Source organism: Eleutherodactylus coqui, chromosome 2 (genome assembly GCF_035609145.1).
Source record: "Eleutherodactylus coqui strain aEleCoq1 chromosome 2, aEleCoq1.hap1, whole genome shotgun sequence".
Classification (NCBI taxonomy): domain Eukaryota; kingdom Metazoa; phylum Chordata; class Amphibia; order Anura; family Eleutherodactylidae; genus Eleutherodactylus; species Eleutherodactylus coqui.
In genome coordinates, this window is record NC_089838.1 from 328,938,264 (window position 1) to 328,945,813 (window position 7,550).

At 58.0% G+C, this 7,550-nt stretch overlaps 1 protein-coding gene across 2 annotated transcripts in view; it reads right to left on the bottom strand.

The window, feature by feature from the left end:
* Positions 1-7,550, bottom strand: part of MINK1 (misshapen like kinase 1) — a 62,017-nt gene that overhangs the window by 52,003 nt on the left and 2,464 nt on the right. The window lies entirely within an intron of this gene.

Consider the following 7,550-nt stretch of genomic DNA (forward strand, 5'->3'; position numbering starts at 1 on the left):
GGCCGGCCCCCTCCTGTGTGTATACATACAGAGTGTCAGCTCCTAGGCCGGCCCCCTCCTGTGTGTATATATACAGAGTGTCAGCTCCTAGGCCGGCCCCCTCCTGTGTGTATATATACAGTGTCAGCTCCTAGGCCGGCCCCCTCCTGTGTGTATATATACAGTGTCAGCTCCTAGGCCGGCCCCCTCCTGTGTGTATATATACAGAGTGTCAGCTCCTAGGCCGGCCCCCTCCTGTGTGTATATATACAGAGTGTCAGCTCCTAGGCCCGACCCCCTCCTGTGTGTATATATACAGTGTCAGCTCCTAGGCAGGCCCCCTCCTGTGTGTATATATACAGAGTGTCAGCTCCTAGGCCCGGCCCCCTCCTGTGTGTATATATACAGTGTCAGCTCCTAGGCCGGCCCCCTCCTGTGTGTATATATACAGAGTGTCAGCTCCTAGGCCCGGGCCCCTCCTGTGTGTATATATACAGAGTGTCAGCTCCTAGGCCCGGCCCCCTCCTGTGTGTATATATACAGTGTCAGCTCCTAGGCCCGGGCCCCTCCTGTGTGTATATACAGAGTGTCAGCTCCTAGGCCCGACCCCCTCCTGTGTGTATATATATACAGAGTGTCAGCTCCTAGGCCCGGCCCCCTCCTGTGTGTATATATACACAGTGTCAGCTCCTAGGCCCGGCCCCCTCCTGTGTGTATATATACAGTGTGTCAGCTCCTAGGCCCGACCCCCTCCTGTGTGTATATATACAGTGTCAGCTCCTAGGCCCGGGCCTCTCCTGTGTGTATATATACAGTGTCAGCTCCTAGGCCCGGCCCCCTCCTGTGTGTATATATACAGAGTGTCAGCTCCTAGGCCCGACCCCCTCCTGTGTGTATATATACAGTGTCAGCTCCTAGGCCCGGGCCTCTCCTGTGTGTATATATACAGTGTCAGCTCCTAGGCCCGACCCCCTCCTGTGTGTATATATACAGTGTCAGCTCCTAGGCCCGGGCCTCTCCTGTGTGTATATATACAGTGTCAGCTCCTAGGCCCGGCCCCCTCCTGTGTGTATATATACAAAGTGTCAGCTCCTAGGCCCGGCCCCCTCCTGTGTGTATATATACAGAGTGTCAGCTCCTAGGTCGGCCCCCTCCTGTGTGTATATATACAGAGTGTCAGCTCCTACGCCGACCCCCTCCTGTGTGTATATATACAGAGTGTCAGCTCCTAGGCCCGGCCCCCTCCTGTGTGTATATATACAGAGTGTCAGCTCCCAGGCCCGGGCCCCTCCTGTGTGTATATATACAGAGTGTCAGCTCCTAGGCCCGACCCCCTCCTGTGTGTATATATACAGTGTCAGCTCCTAGGCCGGCCCCCTCCTGTGTGTATATATACAGTGTCAGCTCCTAGGCCGGCCCCCTCCTGTGTGTACATATACAGAGTGTCAGCTCCTAGGCCCGGCCCCCTCCTGTGTGTATATATACAGTGTCAGCTCCTAGGCCGGCCCCCTCCTGTGTGTATACATACAGAGGATCAGCTCCTAGGCCCGGCCCCCTCCTGTGTGTATACATACAGAGTGTCAGCTCCTAGGCCGGCCCCCTCCTGTGTGTATACATACAGAGGATCAGCTCCTAGGCCAGGCCCCCTCCTGTGTGTATACATACAGAGTGTCAGCTCCTAGGCCGGCCCCCTCCTGTGTGTATACATACAGAGTGTCAGCTCCTAGGCCGGCCCCCTCCTGTGTGTATATATACAGAGTGTCAGCTCCTAGGCCGGCCCCCTCCTGTGTGTATATATACAGTGTCAGCTCCTAGGCCGGCCCCCTCCTGTGTGTATATATACAGTGTCAGCTCCTAGGCCCGACCCCCTCCTGTGTGTATATATACAGTGTCAGCTCCTAGGCCGGCCCCCTCCTGTGTGTATATATACAGAGTGTCAGCTCCTAGGCCGGCCCCCTCCTGTGTGTATATATACAGAGTGTCAGCTCCTAGGCCCGACCCCCTCCTGTGTGTATATATACAGTGTCAGCTCCTAGGCAGGCCCCCTCCTGTGTGTATATATACAGAGTGTCAGCTCCTAGGCCCGGCCCCCTCCTGTGTGTATATATACAGAGTGTCAGCTCCTAGGCCCGGGCCCCTCCTGTGTGTATATATACAGAGTGTCAGCTCCTAGGCCCGGCCCCCTCCTGTGTGTATATATACAGTGTCAGCTCCTAGGCCGGCCAACTCCTGTGTATATATACAGAGTGTCAGCTCCTAGGCCGGCCCCCTCCTGTGTGTATATATACAGAGTGTCAGCTCCTAGGCCCGGGCCCCTCCTGTGTGTATATATACAGAGTGTCAGCTCCTAGGCCCGGCCCCCTCCTGTGTGTATATATACAGTGTCAGCTCCTAGGCCGGCCAACTCCTGTGTATATATACAGAGTGTCAGCTCCTAGGCCCGGCCCCCTCCTGTGTATATATACAGAGTGTCAGCTCCTAGGCCCGGCCCCCTCCTGTGTGTATATATACAGAGTGTCAGCTCCTAGGCCCGACCCCTCCTGTGTGTATATATACAGAGTGTCAGCTCCTAGGCCCAGCCCCCTCCTGTGTGTATATATAGTGTCAGCTCCTAGGCCGGCCCCCTCCTGTGTGTATATATACAGAGTGTCAGCTCCTAGGCCCGGCCCCTCCTGTGTGTATATATACAGTGTCAGCTCCTAGGCCCGACCCCCTCCTGTGTGTATATATACAGAGTGTCAGCTCCTAGGCCCGGCCCCCTCCTGTGTGTATATATACAGTGTCAGCTCCTAGGCCCGACCCCCTCCTGTGTGTATATATACAGAGTGTCAGCTCTTAGGCCCGGCCCACCTCCTGTATGTATGTATACAGAGTGTCAGCTCCTAGGCCCGACCCCCTCCTGTGTGTATATATACAGAGTGTCAGCTCCTAGGCCCGGCCCCTCCTGTGTGTATATATACAGTGTCAGCTACTAGGCCGGCCCCCTCCAGTGTGTATATATACAGTGTCAGCTCCTAGGCCCGGCCCCCTCCTGTGTATATATATATAAAGAGTGTCAGCTCCTAGGTCGGCCCCCTCCTGTGTGTATATATACAGAGTGTCAGCTCCTAGGTCGGCCCCCTCCTGTGTGTATATATACAGAGTGTCAGCTCCTAGGCCGGCCCCCTCCTGTGTGTATATATACAGAGTGTCAGCTCCTAGGCCGGCCCCCTCCTGTGTGTATATATACAGAGTGTCAGCTCCTAGGCCGGCCCCCTCCTGTGTGTATATATACAGAGTGTCAGCTCCTAGGCCGGCCCCCTCCTGTGTGTATATATACAGAGTGTCAGCTCCTAGGCCGGCCCCCTCCTGTGTGTATATATACAGAGTGTCAGCTCCTAGGCCCTGCCCCCTCCTGTGTGTATATACAGAGTGTCTGCTCCTAGGTCGGCCCCCTCCTGTGTGTATATATACAGAGTGTCAGCTCCTAGGCCGGCCCCCTCCTGTGTGTATATATACAGAGTGTCAGCTCCTAGGCCGGCCCCCTCCTGTGTGTATATATACAGAGTGTCAGCTCCTAGGCCGGCCCCCTCCTGTGTGTATATATACAGAGTGTCAGCTCCTAGGCCGGCCCCCTCCTGTGTGTATATATACAGAGTGTCAGCTCCTAGGCCGGCCCCCTCCTGTGTGTATATATACAGTGTCAGCACCTAGGCCCGGCCCCCTCCTGTGTGTATATACAGTGTCAGCTCCTAGGCCCGGCCCCCTCCTGTGTGTATATATACAGTGTCAGCTCCTAGGCCCGGCCCCCTCCTGTGTGTATATATACAGTGTCAGCTCCTAGGCCCGGCCCCCTCCTGTGTGTATATATACAGAGTGTCAGCTCCTAGGCCCTGCCCCCTCCTGTGTGTATATACAGAGTGTCAGCTCCTAGGTCGGCCCCCTCCTGTGTGTATATATACAGAGTGTCAGCTCCTAGGCCGGCCCCCTCCTGTGTGTATATATACAGAGTGTCAGCTCCTAGGCCGGCCCCCTCCTGTGTGTATATATACAGAGTGTCAGCTCCTAGGCCGGCCCCCTCCTGTGTGTATATATACAGTGTCAGCACCTAGGCCCGGCCCCCTCCTGTGTGTATATACAGTGTCAGCTCCTAGGCCCGGCCCCCTCCTGTGTGTATATATACAGTGTCAGCTCCTAGGCCCGGCCCCCTCCTGTGTGTATATATACAGTGTCAGCTCCTAGGCCCGGCCCCCTCCTGTGTATATATACAGAGTGTCAGCTCCTAGGCCCGGCCCCTCCTGTGTGTATATATACAGTGTCAGCTCCTAGGCCCGACCCCCTCCTGTGTGTATATATACAGAGTGTCAGCTCCTAGGCCCGGCCCCCTCCTGTGTGTATATATAGTGTCAGCTCCTAGGCCGGCCCCCTCCTGTGTGTATATATACAGAGTGTCAGCTCCTAGGCCCGACCCCCTCCTGTGTGTATATATACAGAGTGTCAGCTCCTAGGCCCGGCCCCACTCCTGTGTGTATATATACAGTGTCAGCTCCTAGGCCCGACCCCCTCCTGTGTGTATATATACAGAGTGTCAGCTCCTAGGCCCGGCCCCACTCCTGTGTGTATATATACAGTGTCAGCTCCTAGGCCCGACCCCCTCCTGTGTGTATATATACAGTGTCAGCTACTAGGCCGGCCCCCTCCAGTGTGTATATATACAGTGTCAGCTACTAGGCCGGCCCCCTCCAGTGTGTATATATACAGTGTCAGCTCCTAGGCCCGGCCCCCTCCAGTGTGTATATATATATAAAGAGTGTCAGCTCCTAGGCCCGGCCCCCTCCTGTGTGTATATATACAGAGTGTCAGCTCCTAGGCCGGCCCCCTCCTGTGTGTATATATACAGAGTGTCAGCTCCTAGGCCGGCCCCCTCCTGTGTGTATATATACAGAGTGTCAGCTCCTAGGCCCGGCCCCACTCCTGTGTGTATATATACAGAGTGTCAGCTCCTAGGCCGACCCCCTCCTGTGTGTATATATACAGAGTGTCAGCTCCTAGGCCCGACCCCCTCCTGTGTGTATGTATACAGAGTGTCAGCTCCTAGGCCCGGCCCCCCTCCTGTGTGTATGTATACAGAGTGTCAGCTCCTAGGCCCGACCCCCTCCTGTGTGTATATATACACAGTGTCAGCTCCTAGGCCCGGGCCCCTCCTGTGTGTATATATACAGAGTGTCAGCTCCTAGGCCCGGCCCCCTCCTGTGTGTATATATACAGTGTGTCAGCTCCTAGGCCCGGGCCCCTCCTGTGTATATATACAGTGTCAGCTCCTAGGCCCGGCCCCCTCCTGTGTGTATATATACAGTGTCAGCTCCTAGGCCGGCCCCCTCCTGTGTGTATATATACAGTGTCAGCTCCCAGGCCCGGCCCCCTCCTGTGTGTATATATACAGTGTCAGCTCCCAGGCCCGGCCCCCCTCCTGTGTGTGTATATATACAGAGTGTCAGCTCCCAGGCCCGGCCCCTCCTCGTGTGTATATATACAGAGTGTCAGCTCCTAGGCCGGCCCCCTCCCTGTATGTAGGAGTGTCAGCTCCGAGGCCCGGCCCCCTCCCTGTATGTAGGAGTGTCAGCTCCGAGGCCCGGCCCCCTCCCTGTATGTAGGAGTGTCAGCTCCGAGGCCCGGCCCCCTCCCTGTATGTAGGAGTGTCAGCTCCGAGGCCCGGCCCCCTCCCTGTATGTAGGAGTGTCAGCTCCGAGGCCCGGCCCCCTCCCTGTATGTAGGAGTGTCAGCTCCGAGGCCCGGCCCCCTCCCTGTATGTAGGAGTGTCAGCTCCGAGGCCCGGCCCCCTCCCTGTATGTAGGAGTGTCAGCTCCGAGGCCCGGCCCCCTCCCTGTATGTAGGAGTGTCAGCTCCGAGGCCCGGCCCCCTCCCTGTATGTAGGAGTGTCAGCTCCGAGGCCCGGCCCCCTCCCTGTATGTAGGAGTGTCAGCTCCGAGGCCCGGCCCCCTCCCTGTATGTAGGAGTGTCAGCTCCGAGGCCCGGCCCCCTCCCTGTATGTAGGAGTGTCAGCTCCGAGGCCCCCTCCCTGTATGTAGGAGTGTCAGCTCCGAGGCCCCCTCCCTGTATGTAGGAGTGTCAGCTCCGAGGCCCCCTCCCTGTATGTAGGAGTGTCAGCTCCGAGGCCCGGCCCCCTCCCTGTATGTAGGAGTGTCAGCTCCGAGGCCCCCTCCCTGTATGTAGGAGTGTCAGCTCCGAGGCCCCCTCCCTGTATGTAGGAGTGTCAGGCCCGGCCCCCTCCCTGTATATAGGAGTGTCAGGCCCGGCCCCCTCCCTGTATATAGGAGTGTCAGGCCCGGCCCCCTCCCTGTATATAGGAGTGTCAGGCCCGGCCCCCTCCCTGTATATAGGAGTGTCAGGCCCGGCCCCCTCCCTGTATATAGGAGTGTCAGGCCCGGCCCCCTCCCTGTATATAGGAGTGTCAGGCCCGGCCCCCTCCCTGTATATAGGAGTGTCAGGCCCGGCCCCCTCCCTGTATATAGGAGTGTCAGGCCCGGCCCCCTCCCTGTATATAGGAGTGTCAGGCCCGGCCCCCTCCCTGTATATAGGAGTGTCAGGCCCGGCCCCCTCCCTGTATATAGGAGTGTCAGGCCCGGCCCCCTCCCTGTATATAGGAGTGTCAGGCCCGGCCCCCTCCCTGTATATAGGAGTGTCAGGCCCGGCCCCCTCCCTGTATATAGGAGTGTCAGGCCCGGCCCCCTCCCTGTATATAGGAGTGTCAGGCCCGGCCCCCTCCCTGTATATAGGAGTGTCAGGCCCGGCCCCCTCCCTGTATATAGGAGTGTCAGGCCCGGCCCCCTCCCTGTATATAGGAGTGTCAGGCCCGGCCTCCTCCCTGTATATAGGAGTGTCCGCTCCGAGGCCCGACCCCCTTCCTGTATATAGGAATGCTGGTCCCCTTCTGTAGACTGTCAGCTCCTAGGCCCGGCCCCCTCTCTGTATATAGGAGTGTCAGCTCCGAGCCCCGGCGCTGGTCTCCTCCTGTAGACTGTCAGCTCCTAGGCCCGGCCCCCTCTCTGTATATAGGAGTGTCAGCTCCGAGGCCCGGCCCCCTCTCTGTATATAGGAGTGTCAGCCCCGAGGCGCGGCCCCCTCTCTGTATATAGGAGTGTCAGCTCCGAGCCCCGGCGCTGGTCTCCTCCTGTAGACTGTCAGCTCCTAGGCCCGGCCCCCTCTCTGTATATAGGAGTGTCAGCTCCGAGGCCCGGCCCCCTCTCTGTATATAGGAGTGTCAGCTCCGAGGCCCGGCGCTGGTCTCCTCCTGTAGACTGTCAGCTCCTATGCGCGGCCCCCTCTCTGTATATAGGAGTGTCCGCTTCGAGGCCTGGCGCTGGTCTCCTCCTGTAGACTGTCAGCTCCTAGGCCCGGCCCCCTCTCTGTATATAAGAGTGTCAGCTCCGAGGCCCGGCCCCCTCTCTGTATATAGGAGTGTCAGCTCCGAGGCCCGGCGCTGGTCTCCTCCTGTAGACTGTCAGCTCCGAGGCCCGGCCCCCTCTCTGTATATAGGAGTGTCCGCTCCGAGGCCCGACCCCCTCCCTGTA